The following is a 15,189-nucleotide window of genomic DNA, read 5'->3' on the forward strand; positions in this document are numbered from 1 at the left end:
GCAGGTGCCCCTCACTGCTGGGGGTTGGTGTGCTGGGGGACATGAGTGGGGGCCTGCTGGCAGGTGACCCACACTGCTGGGGGGTGGGGGTGCAGGGGGACATGAGTGGGGGCCTGCTGGCAGGTGTCCCTCACTGCTGGGGGGTGGGGGTGCTGGGGGACATGAGTGGGACATGAGTGGGGGCCTGCTGGCAGGTGCCCCTCAGTGCTGGGGGTGGGGGTGCAGGGGGACATGACTGGGGGCCTGCTGGCAGGTGCCCCTCACTGCTGGAGGATGGGGGTGCAGGGGGACATGAGTGGGACATGAGTGGGGGCCTGCTGGCAGGTGACCCTCACTGCTGGGGAGTGGGGGTGCAGGGGGACATGAGTGGGGGCCTGCTGGCAGGTGCCCCTCACTGCTGGGGGTTGGGGGTGCAGGGGGACATGAGTTGGTGATCATATTGCAACGTGACATGTGGCTTGGGTGGGGGGCATGCCCATGGTGGATGGGCTGCCTGCGGGACATGACCAGGGTTGCAGGGTAGTCCCCTGTGGTGTGGGCTGCCTGCAGGGGCCATGGAGGGGGTAGAGGGGACACCTGGGAGGACCCACACTGCCAATTCACGTGTGGGACTCCCCGCGCACCCCACTGGATACACATACCCCGCTCTGACAGTGAAATCACGTGTGAAACTTCACGCGCACCCCCAAAATACACATACCCTGCTCTGTCAGAGAAATTGAATGTGAAACTTCCCGCGCACCCTCGAAATACACCTACCCCGCTCGCACAGGGCCAATCGAGTGTGAAACTCCCAGCGAACCCCAGTAATACACGTAACCCGCTCGCACAGGGCCAATCGCGTGTGAAACTTCCCGCAAACCCCAGTAATACACGTACCCCACTCGCACAGGGCCAATCGTGTGTGACACTTCCCGCAAACCCCAGTAATACACAGAACCTGCTCGCACAGGGCCAATCGCATGTGACACTTCCCGCGAACCCTAGTAATACACGTAATCCGCTCGCAGAGGGCCAATCACGTGTGAAACTTCCCGCAAACCCCAGTAATACATGTACCCCACTCGCACAGGGCCAATCGTGTGTGACACTTCCCGCAAACCCCAGTAATACACGTAACCCGCTTGCACAGGGCCAATCGCGTGTGAAACTCCCTGCGAACCCCAGTAATACACGTAACCCGCTCGCACAGGGCCAATCGCGTGTGTAACTTCCCGCGAACCCCAGTAATACACGTACCCCACTCGCACAGGGCCAATCACGTGTGACACTTCATGTGAACCCCAGTAATACACGTAACCTGCTCGCACAGGGCCAATTGCGTGTGAAACTCCCCGCGAACACCAGTAATACACGTAACTCGCACGCACAGGCCCAATCGCATGTGACACTTCCCGTGAACCCTAGTAATACACGTAACCTGCTCGCACAGGGCCAATCACGTGTGAAACTCCCCGTGAACCCCATTAATTCACGTAACTCGCTCGCACAGGGCCAATCGCGTGTGACACTTCCCATGAACCCCAGTAATACACGTAACCCGCTCGCACAGGGCCAATCGCATGTGAAACTTCCCGCAAACCCAAGTAATACACGTACCCCGCTCGCACAGGGCCAGTCGCTTGTGACACTTCCCACGAATCCCAGTAATACACGTAACCCGCTCGCACAGGGCCAATCGCGTGTGAAACTTCCTGTGAACCCCAGTAATACACGGACCCCGCTCGCACAGAGCCAATCGCGTGTGAAACTCCCCGCGAACCCCAGTTATACATGTACCCTGCTCGCACAGGGCCAATCAAGTGTGAAACTTCCCGCGAACCACAGTAATACACGTACCCCGCTTGCACAGGGCCAATCGCATGTGACACTCCCCGCGCCGGGTTGTACATGTTTTCGGAGGGGTGCGCAGGGAGTTTTACAGGCATTTTCGTGGTTGGGGGCCTGTGCGCCATGTACGGGATTTGTGCGCTGTGCATAGCGCATGGGGAGGGGTTGAGGACGCAACTGGCGCTGCTGCAGGGTCGCTGCACCACTCTGCGCCATTGCTGGTTTTGGATGTTAAAATCCATGAATACGCTGTGCGCGGAAATGGATTAGAGCGCACGCGGCTGGCGCAGACTGTCACACGCGGACACTGTGCGCCAGCCGCATGCGCCACTTGTGCGCTGAATTCTATGAATTACCCCCTTAAGATGTATCTAAACTTGAAGGATGCTCAGAATTAATGTGCATTTTTGATAAGGCATATGAGTTTCACAGTTCATACATTATTCAATGTATATCTCCTGAAAACTCATATCAAAGTCACTGTTGACTTTGAAGTCAATTTTCAGGCGGAATAATGGATCTGCATCTTTGATAACAACTGTGCAAAGAGGCGTATGCGTTTGATACCATGTACATTACGCAATTTACATCTCCTGAAAACTCACATAAAAGCCCTGACTGAGTTTGATGTAAGTTTTTCAGGAGATGTAATGAATGGGCATCTTTAATACAAACTGTACAAAGAGGTGTATGTGTTACATAGTTCATACATAACTCAGTTTAGATCTCCTGAAAACTCACATCAAAGTCAAGGCTGACTTTGATGTCAGTTTTCAATACGTACAAGAGATGTATATGACTTTTACAACTTGTACCTGTCTGCAATTTACATGTCCTGAAAACTGACTAGAGTTCACTTTAATGTGAGCTATTTTACGTATAGCAGGCATCCAATCCATGAGAAGAATGAAAGTACATTTTAGATATAAACTCTACCCCTACGTAGGGGAGATTAACATTTTGTATATATACATTAATACACGTCTGAAAACTGTTTTCAGGAGATGTACATTGCATACATATACGATCTGTAAAACTAATATAGGCCTCTTTTACATATTGAAACCTCACATCAAAGTCAAACCTGACTTCAATGTAAGTTTTCACATGCGTAGGATGCCTATAGGCCATGTGCATTTTATGACTTTATACCAAACCCTCATATGCTACTTATACGTGATACACTCACATGCCAAACACTTACATTCCAAGGACTCATACGCCATAAATCACACAGTGTAATGACACACTCTTATGACACATGCTCTTATGACTACACCCTCCAACCACACACACTCTTAGGACATGCTCTACTACAACACACGGTCCTACAACACATGCTCCTAAGACACTCACTGTTATGGCACACACTCCTACAAGACATGCTCCAACGAACACATTCTTACTATGCATGCTCCTACAAGACGTGCTCTTGCGACTCGTGCTCATATGACATGCGCTCCTACAACACGCACTTCTATGACATGCATTCCTACAACACATACTCCTATGACACATGTTCCTATTACACACTGTAAGGGATCAAGAGTAAGACTCAGACACAGGAATCAGTGTTGACACAAATTTGGTGTTTTATTGATAAGATACAAAAAAGAGGGGTTTGGTGGAAACCTATCTGTCCCTAACCATAAAAGCGTTTTCCCTGCCTCAACAAAACTAAGGAATGTCTGTGTCAGGATGTTAAACAAACGAGCATCCTTCGTCCTGTGCCAAAAAATCCTAAACTGACCCCCACACTCTAAAATCAGTATAATGTGCAAAAGGGGATTCTGGTGAGCTATGTACTTGTAGCTTTCTTTCAAAGTTCTCAACGTAAAGGTGCAGAAAATAAATAAAAGTACTAATAGAGAAAGAGTGCCTCCCTTCCCTTATGGTTTCTCTGATCCTTTTCTGTTTATCCAGCACTTCTGGATAAAAGTCAATAATGTTCCACTGCTTCAACAAAACAGAGGGAGTTCCTCCCCTACGTTATGCTCTTCTCCCAATGTTTTACTCTGCAGTTTCAAGGAGGACAGCTTCTCCCTTGAGGTCCTCCAGTTAGTATACTTCCACAATTTTGAGGGAATACTTCTTTTCCTTAACATCTTCGGTTTTCTACATCAATACTTTAACATCTTTCCACTTCACACCAGGGGAATGAGTCTTCACTTCTAAATTCCTCCACTTGTTACACTTACTTCCACAATTCAACTTTACTCAAGGAGCATGACTTTTCCCTTGAGTTTTCCTTAAGCACACAGTTCTTTACTCTACTCGGTCCTCTTTATACCACTGGAAAGGGGCTCCCCTTCTCCTAGAATTCTTCTGGTATTTTAAATGTCGCCTTGTCACAGTTCACTTTCTCACACTCAGTCTTCTTTCTATCCCTGGTGTACTCTCCTGCCAGAGTATTTATGAATTTCTTATTGATCCTTAAACTGGATATGAACCCTCCCTCTTGTATTCACAATTTCAGGTTTACTTCCCGGCTCACTCCTGGTTTACTCTGTTTCCAGGATATCACTTCACTTTTCTTCTCACTTCTGGTTTACTCTCCTGCCAGGGTATCACTTCACTTCCTTTTCTCAATCCTGTGTACTCTCCTGACAGGATATCACTTCACTTCCTTTTCTCAATCCTGGTTTACTGTACTGCCAGGATATTACTTCACTTACTTTTCTCACTCCTGGTTTACTCTCCTGCGAGGATATCACTTAACTTCCTTCTGTCATCCTCTCTTGGGTGTGAGTACCTGACTCACTGTTTGCCTGGTTCAGTAACCTGCCAGGGCTTTTCTTTTCTCCATTCACTCTTTCTCTCATCCATGTGGCAATGTATTTCCATTATTGACCCTCTTTTGAAAAAGTGCGTTTCTGTTTTAATTTCTCTTTTTAAGGGTTGGGTCTCCGACCCTCTCTTAACACTATTCACACGTTTATCAAAACTTCCTCTCAAACATTGGGTCTCCAACCCACCTTTAACAGTGTTCACATATGTATAAACCCTTTCTTTGAAATACTCGGTCCCCGGCCCTTTCTTAACAATGTTCTCAATCATTTCTATTTCTTTAATATGTTCAATTGGGCTCTCCCGCGTTATCACTGCAACACAGAATTTGCCTTCCTGTGCCCCGGTAACCCATTCATTCTCACTGGGTTTACCGGGTGACTTTGGTAGTTCTCCCATCTCTTCTCCTGCTTCTCACCTGGTCCACTAACTAGGCATGCATCCCGTCAACTGTCAGCTCCCGGGTTACTTTCCTTGGCTCCGGTTGGCTCCAGCTGGCCATGGCTATATAGCGGCAAGCTTTTTTAAGATCGGTCTCCATGCACACCTTTCGTGTCAGCCTCTGTGCTGCTTCATACAATCGGCTCGTTTCTGGTGTCCTGACCAGTGTCTTGACAAGTTGCCAACAGCTCTGACTCTTCCTCTCTCTCAGATCCCTGTCAGCTGTGGGAGTTTTAAACTTCCCAGCATTACGCCATATTGTCCAAAGACTAGAACGCAGCATTGGCTTACCACTTCTGGTCATGTTCATTGCTACATTCCTGTTCCTCGTCTCAGCACTAAAATGGGCGGGAAAGTCAATAGGGTGATTGGTTGGGAAAACTTGGGAAATTAGTATCTATGTCACAATAGGGCATGCAGGTATGTTGTAAAGGTGCATGGGTGTCATGTGAACCTATGGCTGCAAGGTTTTTTGGTTGAGTGTTTTCCTACGTTATTTGAGTTGGCTTTCCTCTATGTGGTCCTCCTGCAAGTATCCACCCCCAGGGTCAGAGTGAGGTAGCTTCTGCCTTTCCCTGGCCATGCAAGAGAAGCTTCCCTCCAGAGAGTTAGTGACAATATTGCTAGATTTGTCACAACACACTATTCTGACACATGCTCCTATGAGACACGCTCCTATGGAAAACACATGATACACACTCTTCCCATGTATGCTCCTAAACCACACACTTATGGCATACTTACCCTGCATGCACATTCCTCCAGCACACGCTCATATGGCAAACACTCCTAGGACACACGCTTCTACAACACATAGGGTCTCATTACAACTCTAGCGGTAGCCGTGCCGGTAAAACAGGCCCGGCTGCCGCCGGAGTTGCATTTTTTCTGGCACCCACGAATGGACAAGAACCGGGTCATGCCGAGTTTGGCAGACCCAGTAATTGCCCATTTGCGGGTGCTGGCAACAATAGCCTCCTCATCCCCATTCGGTCCCATAGGGCTGAATGGGGATGGGGACGTCGGATGCACCGGCGCATTCAGGGTTCTGCCGGTGCATCCAATGTGCTGTGCTTGCAGTTGCCGGTCTGCCCGCCAGGTCAGACCTGGCAGGCAGGCAGGCACCAGCGACCACAACACGTAGTATGGCGGCCCGGGAACTGCGGTACTGGCATGCTTACTGGTACCGTAGTTCCCGGACTGCCAGGGTTGTAATGAGGCCCATCCTCTTTTGACATTTGCTCCTGCGATACCCGCTCCTATGACACATGCACCTATGACACATACTCCTACAACACACACGACATGCGCTTCTACGACACCCTCTCCTACAACATGTGATCTATGACATGTGTCCTTACTACATACGGTTCTATGACACACACATTTATGTCATGCACTCAACAACATGCATTCCTACAACATGCGCTTCTATGACTTGCACTCCTTTGATGCGCTTCTATGATACACGCTCTTATTACATACACTCTTATGACACACACTCTTACTGCACATGATCATACAACACAAGCGCCTCCAACACACACTCCTGCAACACATGCTGTTATGACACAATCTCCTGCGACTCTGAGGAATACATTGTGTCTGTCATTTCTGGAAACAAGCATAGAAGAGACAGGGGTAGATTGGTTAAAACCAAAAGGTTTTCACAAATGTGGAACATGTAGTATGTGTAAGCATGCACACAAAGACTGCACGAGTTTCAGATACAAAGAAGATTGAGAGATTCAGATCAAAGACTTTCTCAATTGCAAAACCACATATGTAGTTTATGCATCATCTGCATATGCAATACATAAAACATAGGGAGCACCATTGGATATGCGCATAAGGGAACATCTCTCGAATCTCGGGAGCCAAGATCCGATATTGCCATTGGCACTACACTGGCAGCAATTCCACCAAATGCACAATAGAAAGGATCTAAGATTCATTGGCTTGATAAAAGCAAAATGTAAGAAACATGGGGGTGACCTCACACTAAAACTGCATCAAATGGAGGCTAGCTGTATCTGTCTGCTGAGATGTACAACAGACGGTCTAAACAAGGAACACGAAATGAATGTTTTTTTATGAGTTAACCTGTACTGTAATAGAATATTAATTTGACCAAAGTATTGAAAGAATCATGCCTGATACACAGGCTTCAGCCCTGTTCTGCAACATCATGAAAATATGGCTACTATGTTACTATTTCTTTTGGTAAATATTGCTTTACTTGAGCTGTGCAGACCTCATGTTTGACAAACCACTATCATGGCTTACCAGAATGAATGTTGAGTTAATGCTGTATATGGTTAATGCAGTAGTATGAGAATACAGAACCCATTGTAATAGTAAAGACCTAATAACTGAACATGGACAATGCAATAGCATGAGAATCTAGAAAGTAATGACTATTACAAATCTATCTGCTAATGTTGGCCGAACTGTCTTCGATATCGTAAATATGTGATGTTAGATGTCTGTCAATAGATTGTGTGCTTTAGATTATCTGACTGACTCTCTATGTAAAGGGTAGACTTGTGCACCCACAGTGTTTATTCATCACATATCAAATTCTGGCAATCATGCACGCAAATGTCCAGCTTCACTGGACCACATTTCCCTATGCACAACGCGCACGTGATGCGAGTGACGTCATTGTGCATTTCTCGCACTTCAACCGCTATTTAATAATAACATAAATGGCGGCTGCAATGTGAAAAGAATGCAGACCACATGTGGTGATTCCAGACCGGACACTGCAATTGGCAACAGTAAGTACATTAATTGGAGGGCTAATGCTCCTTGTTTTTTGGCTTAACATGACTTGGTTACTTATTAGTTACTCTTAAATCTACCCTTCAACTAATGGGCTACTTTAATTACTGCAGGCGCCACATATATTTTGGGTCCGGAGTTACCCAATATTGGGGCAATTTACCAGATGCTACACTATCATTTCAGGTGGAGATTTGCGATCCCTCAATTATACGGTATGTTTTTAGGCTTACAGGATATAGCATCAAATTACAATTCCGTTATGTAAATGACTAATGGATCTATACTTATTGCAGGTCACATTGAATGAAAAGCCTTGGTGAGTGACCCCACCAGGGTATTAATAAATATCTGATCACAAATGGGGGGTGAGCTACCATTTCCAATGAATGCTCCCCTTGCACTCTACCATGGACACCACCAAACCAATATATTGAAATACTTGTGTGTGCACAATCACCCTGCTTATAGCACTATTTAGATATTCAAGAGACCAATATCGGCAGACAATAATTGACCACAACTTTTTGTGTTAAATATTTGTGACAATCACGCAGCACTTTGAGGAATGTCACCTTAGTTATGGAGAGGATATGGCATGAGAGGTTATGCACCACCATAGGACAATAGTGTGGACCTAAATATGTGTATGAAAATGAGGAAAACAACTAATGTGTTTATATGTGTACTTTGTTTCCTTCTTCTCCCCCCAACTCCAGTCAATGGTATGTACTCTCGTATTTCTTTTGTATTGGCATGCTAATTAATGCCACACATTCTACATTTTTATTTATGGTTTCTTTATTGTATTTTTGTATGGTAATTACATGAATTCATTAATTTATGAAGCAATATTCCCCGAGCGGCGGGGGCATTACCGAGTCAGGTAATGCCCCAGGGCCCATAGTTATAGGCCTGAGCAAGTGAGGGCCTTAACAAAGGCCCTGGGGCATTACCTGACTTGGTAATGACCCCGCCGCGAGGGGCATATTGCTGTTAGTACCCCGGCCCAGAAGATTTGCGAGACTGGGGTACTAAAAGCATTCTTTTCTGCCCCGAAACGCTTTGGCGTTTCAGAACAGAAAAAAAAAATGACTGAGAAAATGGCTGCCGGGGAAGGGAAAACGGAGTACGTTTTCCCTTTCCCTGGCAGCCATCGCGAGTGGACGCGCTGGGAACACTTCTTTTCGCAGGGCGTCTGCTCCCGAAAGAAAAAAGAGAAGGTAAGTGGGGTTTGGAGGACGGACGGGAGGGGGTAAAAAAAGAAAAGAAAAAAAAAAGCATACCTGGATCCCTGGTGGGGGACGATGGAAGGCTCCAGCTGTGTGGAGGCTCGGAGCGGGGATGGCCTCGCTTCGAGTCTCCACACGGCTGGAGGCTGCCATCGTTCCCCACCGGGGACAAAGCAGCCTGAAGGTAAGGTGGGTTGGGAGGGCGGGTAGAGGGAAAAAAAAATATATATACCTGAATCCCCGGTGGGGGACCAAGGCGGCCTTCAGCCGCATGGAGGCTTGGAGCGGGGATGGCCCCGCTTCGAGGCTCCTCATTGGCTGAGGGGTTGCCATGCCCCCACCGTGGACAACGGCATGGAATCCGAGGGATTCACAGCCCCGACGAGGGCCAATCAGAATGGTTCTTTCATTCTGATTCTCCCTCGCCGGGTACTAATTGTTATAAACAGCCTTGAGAAAGACAGTTTAGTTGAAACACGTGTTGGCTGTTCAACTAGGATTGGATTTGAAGAGAATACATTGATGGATGATGAACAAATTATGAACTGTGTTATCAATAGATTTGGAAATATAACCATGTACTAAATATAAGCTTACTAACAGTTTGGGGCTTAGAGTGAAGAGCTGGTGGTACACACACACTCTAGTGACGCAAACTCCAACAACATACTCTCTTACTAGTGTGATGAATCATTTGGAGTCATCACCGATCCCCATCCTAAGATCTCCTCCAATGTGGCCAGGGGGTGGCAGCCGCCACCTGATCCTGTGGGTGTTATGATGAGGGAGGATCACATGGGAGGAGATGGCTGTCGGGGAGATGTGAGGATTTCCTCAGGAAAGATGCTGTATTCTTCTCTTGCATGTGAGGAAGACCCTATGCCGGTAGCAACGTACCGGCACCCTTTCCGCACTGCAAACTGTAAGTTTGCAGGTAGGAGCACATAACTCCCAGCAGGCCTGACCTGCCGGGTGTTCAGGTCCCTACCGACATTCTTTTCCCTGAAGCACCGGCACTGTTACTAACGGTACCGGTGCTTCAGGTTTCCCATTCCCATGGAGTCCAATGGTACTCCATGGGAATGGGCAATGACTGCTCTGCCGCCTCCTATGATTTCCTGGTAGCACCGGGATGTCAGGTGGTGCAAACAGTTTTTTGGGGTTGGTGGCAACTCGCCGACTACCGGCGGGTTATGCCACCAACCTCGTAATGAGGCTCTATAATGCCTAGATGCCTGATGGCCTATTGTCAATAAACACATCCCTCCAATTGCAAAATCCCAAACCCCCTTATTGCCAAATACCCTAGACAGGATATTATTCATACTTCACAAATACCTAAAACACAAATCACATCTCCTATTCACAATGATATTGTATTAGGCAAGAATCCCAAACTCTGTTGATCCTATGCACTCCAACTCCAATAGTGCCTCGGGTACTGAGACGAAGAAGAGGGGCAAGGAATTAATGTGGATTCAGAGAAGCCCTAAGCACAATGTGCGGACTAGTTGTTGTAGGATGAATCAGCTGCGCAGGACATTTAAAGATGACTTTCACTGGCAATCAGAAGTTGTGTATGGAGTTCGAGAGAGAAGGCGCAGTCTGGGCGGAACGAAGGGCAGAGCAGCAGGGAAAGGTAGAAGTGAAGGAGCAGACCACGCTGAAAGAGGCATGTGCTCCTGGGCTGCCATTTATCAGTCTTTGGTACCGGTGTGGTGAAGGCTGGAAGGAGCCACTTTACCCACGAGAGAACTCTAGAGCGAGAAAAGCACTAGAAACAGGTATGCCAAGTGGGGGATGCAATTCTCGCATTGAAACTTCGCTGCAGTAGTGTGAAGCAGGTCGGGGACGCAATGAAACACTGGTGAACTCGACCAAAGATAGTGGGAACCCTGGTGCGTGCTGACAAGCACACAGACAGTTAAAAGTACCATTTGAACACCAACCAAGTAGATTTAAAACACTGAATTTGGACAATTCCTTGTGCCTGAAATGTCAATATGGAGAATTCAGGATCAACTGTTATTATAAGCAATTGAATTATAATGAAGCTGAAATACAAGATTTGCATAAGTCTCAATGCCTGAAGAATTGGGCAAAGTTGGAGCAAGCGTTGTCTTAAGCAAATAAGTGTTGATGAATAAGTTGAGAAGTGGAACTTGAAGGAGTCTTCATACTTGAGAAGTCCATGTGGGGGAGCTTGGGATAAGTGAAAGCGAGAAGGGGAACTTGAACAATTCTTCATATGTGAGAGGTCCATATGGGGGGCTTGAGGCAAGTGAAATCCAAAGTAAAGGAATTATAGACAGCAAGAAAGTGAACATTGTAGAAAGACCTAGTGAACAGAACACATCAGGCAGTGACCCCTTTTTGGGGAAAGATAGCTGGCAAGAGAGTACACCAGGGGATCTAAAAGATCCAGAAAGGGGGATTCCTGGCAGGGGAGTATACCAAGTAATCCCTAAATCCTATGAAAGAGAGAGATACAGTGAAAGATACCTGGCAGGAGAGTATACCAGGAGATCTAAAGAGTCAAATGAAGAATTCCTTGCAGGGGAGCACACCAGGAAACCATTTGTGGAACAGTAGTGTGGAAGAGACATTTTGCCATCTGTCATTTGGGAAGTAGTTCTGAAGAAAATATATATATATATATATATTTTACATCCTTTAAAGCTGAAGACACTTATTTTGCTACCTTACCAACAGTGTTGTGGGAAAAGACATTTCTACTATTTCTGAGGATTCATTGTTTGGAAAAAGACACCTTTTGCCACTCTAAAGAGACTGCTTTATAAGAGATATTTCAGCCATCCTTAAAAACGTAGACCTTAAGAAAGACACTGTAGTAATCCTACCTGAAATATTTCAGGTGAAGGGAACCCCTCATGGATACAAGTATTATTTGTTGAACTTTTATACATGGTTTCTATATCTTTATCATTAAGTAAAAAACTTTTGCTGGGAAATGGTCTTTATCCAGTACGACGTCCTTTCATCACCAGACATTTCAAAGTCTGCAATTTAAAATGTACAAAAGTTCATCTACTTTTTTTGGGGGGGGTGGAAACGGGCAGATAAGTGGTTAGGGGGGTCAGGTATCGTTAAAAATAGGTGCAGAAGCAGGGGTTGGGGGAACCCCCTCAAAAAAAAAATTTGATGAACTTTCATACACGTTTAAATTGCAGGCTTTGAATAGAACCCTTTATCCAACCCCTTTTCTTTAATAAATGTCTGATGTCGAAAATATTACCACTTTGTGTCCGCCTCTCATTTCTGACCCCTCACACTACGCATGCTCGACCTACTCATCTGACACACTTTCCCATAGCACACTCTCCTAAGACACACAGATGACACACAATCTTATCACGTATGCTCTTACAACACACACTTACGACTCACTTTCACAATGTGCTGTTAGAACACATGCCCAGAATCAATGTACAGCTTCTATATGACATGTACATGTATATTTAGAATATGTTCTACACACACTAAGGGCCTCATTACACGGATGGCGGTAAGGATTTACCGGTACCAGTAAAATACCAGTACCGGTAAATCCTTACCGCCTTACTACGAGGTCCCTTTGCGGGTTGGGGGATTTAACGTCTGCTTTTTGCAGGCGTTAAAAACCAACCCGCAAAGGGACCCAGGGAGCTAATTATGGTACCGCAATTTGCGGTACCGCATTTAGCGCCTTCCCCATTCCCATTATGCCCTATGGGGCAAAAATGGGAATGGGGAAGGGCAATGGTGGAAGGGGGAATTACCGCCCCGCCAACCTTGGAATGGGGCGGTAATTCCCCTTTCCGCCAAGGCGGTGCCGGTATTTTACCAGCATGAACCATGGCGCTAATAGCGCCATGGTTCTCCGCCATCCGTGTAATGAGGCCCTAAGAATCAATGTACAGCTTCTATGCAAAATGCACTTGTACATGAAGACTATGTACATCACACACACACTCAGAAGCAATGTGCTGCTTCTAGACAAAATGTGCATGTACATGTAGTATATATACATCACGCACACTCTGACTTTAATGTATGTTTTCAGAAGACATAATGAATGTCCATCTTTGATACAAGGGGCCAGATACACAAACCTTTTTTGCTGCAAGTGAGGAGATGCGCTAACGCATCTCCTCACTTGCTCCAAAGAAAGTGGCAGCCCAATTCACACAGGGCATCTGAATTTGTGCATCTGAGATGCGCTCATTCAGGTGCCCTTTGTCCCCCTTTTGTGCATTTGTGCAAATAAGGGGACCTTTCTGGGCATTTTAAAGTGCATCCAGAATTCACAAACCGGATGCACTTGAAAATGTCCAGAAATTAGGGTCTTCCTCCAGTTTCTGTTCGAAACAGGCACAGAGGGAGGTGCAAACCATGTTAGGGTCATTTCTCAAGTGTGTCAGCCGCAGCTTCAACTGCAGATGTTACTAGTAATGCATGTTTTTCTCTGTCATTTCACTGAGAACGGTCCGTCTCAGTGAAAGGCACTCCCAGCAACCACGTCATTGCTGGGAGCCTGTCATACGTTAGTGTCGGGGGTGCACACCGACACTAATGTATGAAAATGGGCTGGACAGTGGATCTTTACACTAATATCCAGCCCATCCTGAAAGGCTTAGGCCAGCTTTGTGACAAAGGTGACCAGAGCATTTCTGAAAATGTGCAAAATGTAAACAAGTGCATTCTCTGCGCTCCGTTCATTTGTGCTTTTTTAGAGAATCTGGCCCAAACTGTACAAACAGGGGTCACGTTTCACAGTTTGTATATTGCGCAATTTACAACTCCTGAAAACTCGCATGATAGTCAGGGCTGACCTTGGTGTCAGGTTTCAGGAATGTTATGAACGTGCATCTTTCATCCGAACAAAGAGATGGATGAGTTTCAGAGTTCATACATTATGCCATTTACATCTCTTGAAAACTCACATCAAAGACAGGGATGATTTTGATTTCAGTTTTCAGAAGATGTAAAATGAATAAACGTACAAACTGTAAAAGTGATATATCCGCCTCTTGTACATATTTAAAACTCACATCAAAGTTAGAGTTTACTTTAATTTGAGCTTTCATATAATTAGAAGGCATCCAAAGCAGGATCAGAATGAAAGTACAATTTATATACAATCAATAAATTTACGTTTGGGAGATGAACAGTTTGTATATGGACACTAATATACATCGGAAATCCAAGGTAAAAGTCAGGACTGACTTTGATATCAGTGTTTAGAAGATGAATATTGCATGCATGTATGAACTTTAAAACTAATAAATGCGTCCTGTACATATTGAAACCTCAAATCAAAGTCAAATCTGACTTTACTGTATGTTTTTCATCCATATGGGTGGCATATAGGACATGTGCATTTTATGACTTTATACAAAACACTTAGAGACACTTCCACACAAAGCACTCATATGTCTTACACCACCCAGTATGACAAACACGCTTATGAAACACGTTGAAACGACACACGCTCCTATGACATGTGCTCCTTTGACACACACTGTTATGACACACACAGTTACAACACATGCTCCTACGACACATGCTCCTATGACACACACTCCTATGACACACACCTTCCTATGACAAACATACAACACACAGTTTTACCACCTATGCTCTTACAACACACCTTTATGACAAACTTACATCGCATGCTATTTTGCAATTACGACATATGCTCACAATCAATGTACAGATTACATACAACATGTTCATGTAGGAGGCATACAATGATTGACCAGACTGAGGGTAAATCTGATAAACTCTACACATATGTGTGGGAGATGATGAACACTTTGTATATGTGTACTATCTGAGGGGTCAGAAATGAGAGGTTGACAAAAAGTACTAGTGTTTTCAACATCAAACATCTTTATTGAAAGAAAAGGGTTGGAAAAAGGCCTATCTGTCCTTATCCTAAAGAGAGTTTCCCTATCTAGGAAACACAAACTAAAGACCAGCCTGTGTCACCTCATCAAAATTACATACCTCTGGTTATTAAGCGCGTTATAACTAACCTATCATATCATATCATACAATTACAAATTGCAAAACTAATATAGCCTCCTGTACATATTGGAACCTCGCATCA

Source organism: Ambystoma mexicanum, chromosome 9 (genome assembly GCF_040938575.1).
Source record: "Ambystoma mexicanum isolate Mex_15411 chromosome 9, UKY_AmexF1_1, whole genome shotgun sequence".
NCBI lineage: Eukaryota > Metazoa > Chordata > Amphibia > Caudata > Ambystomatidae > Ambystoma > Ambystoma mexicanum.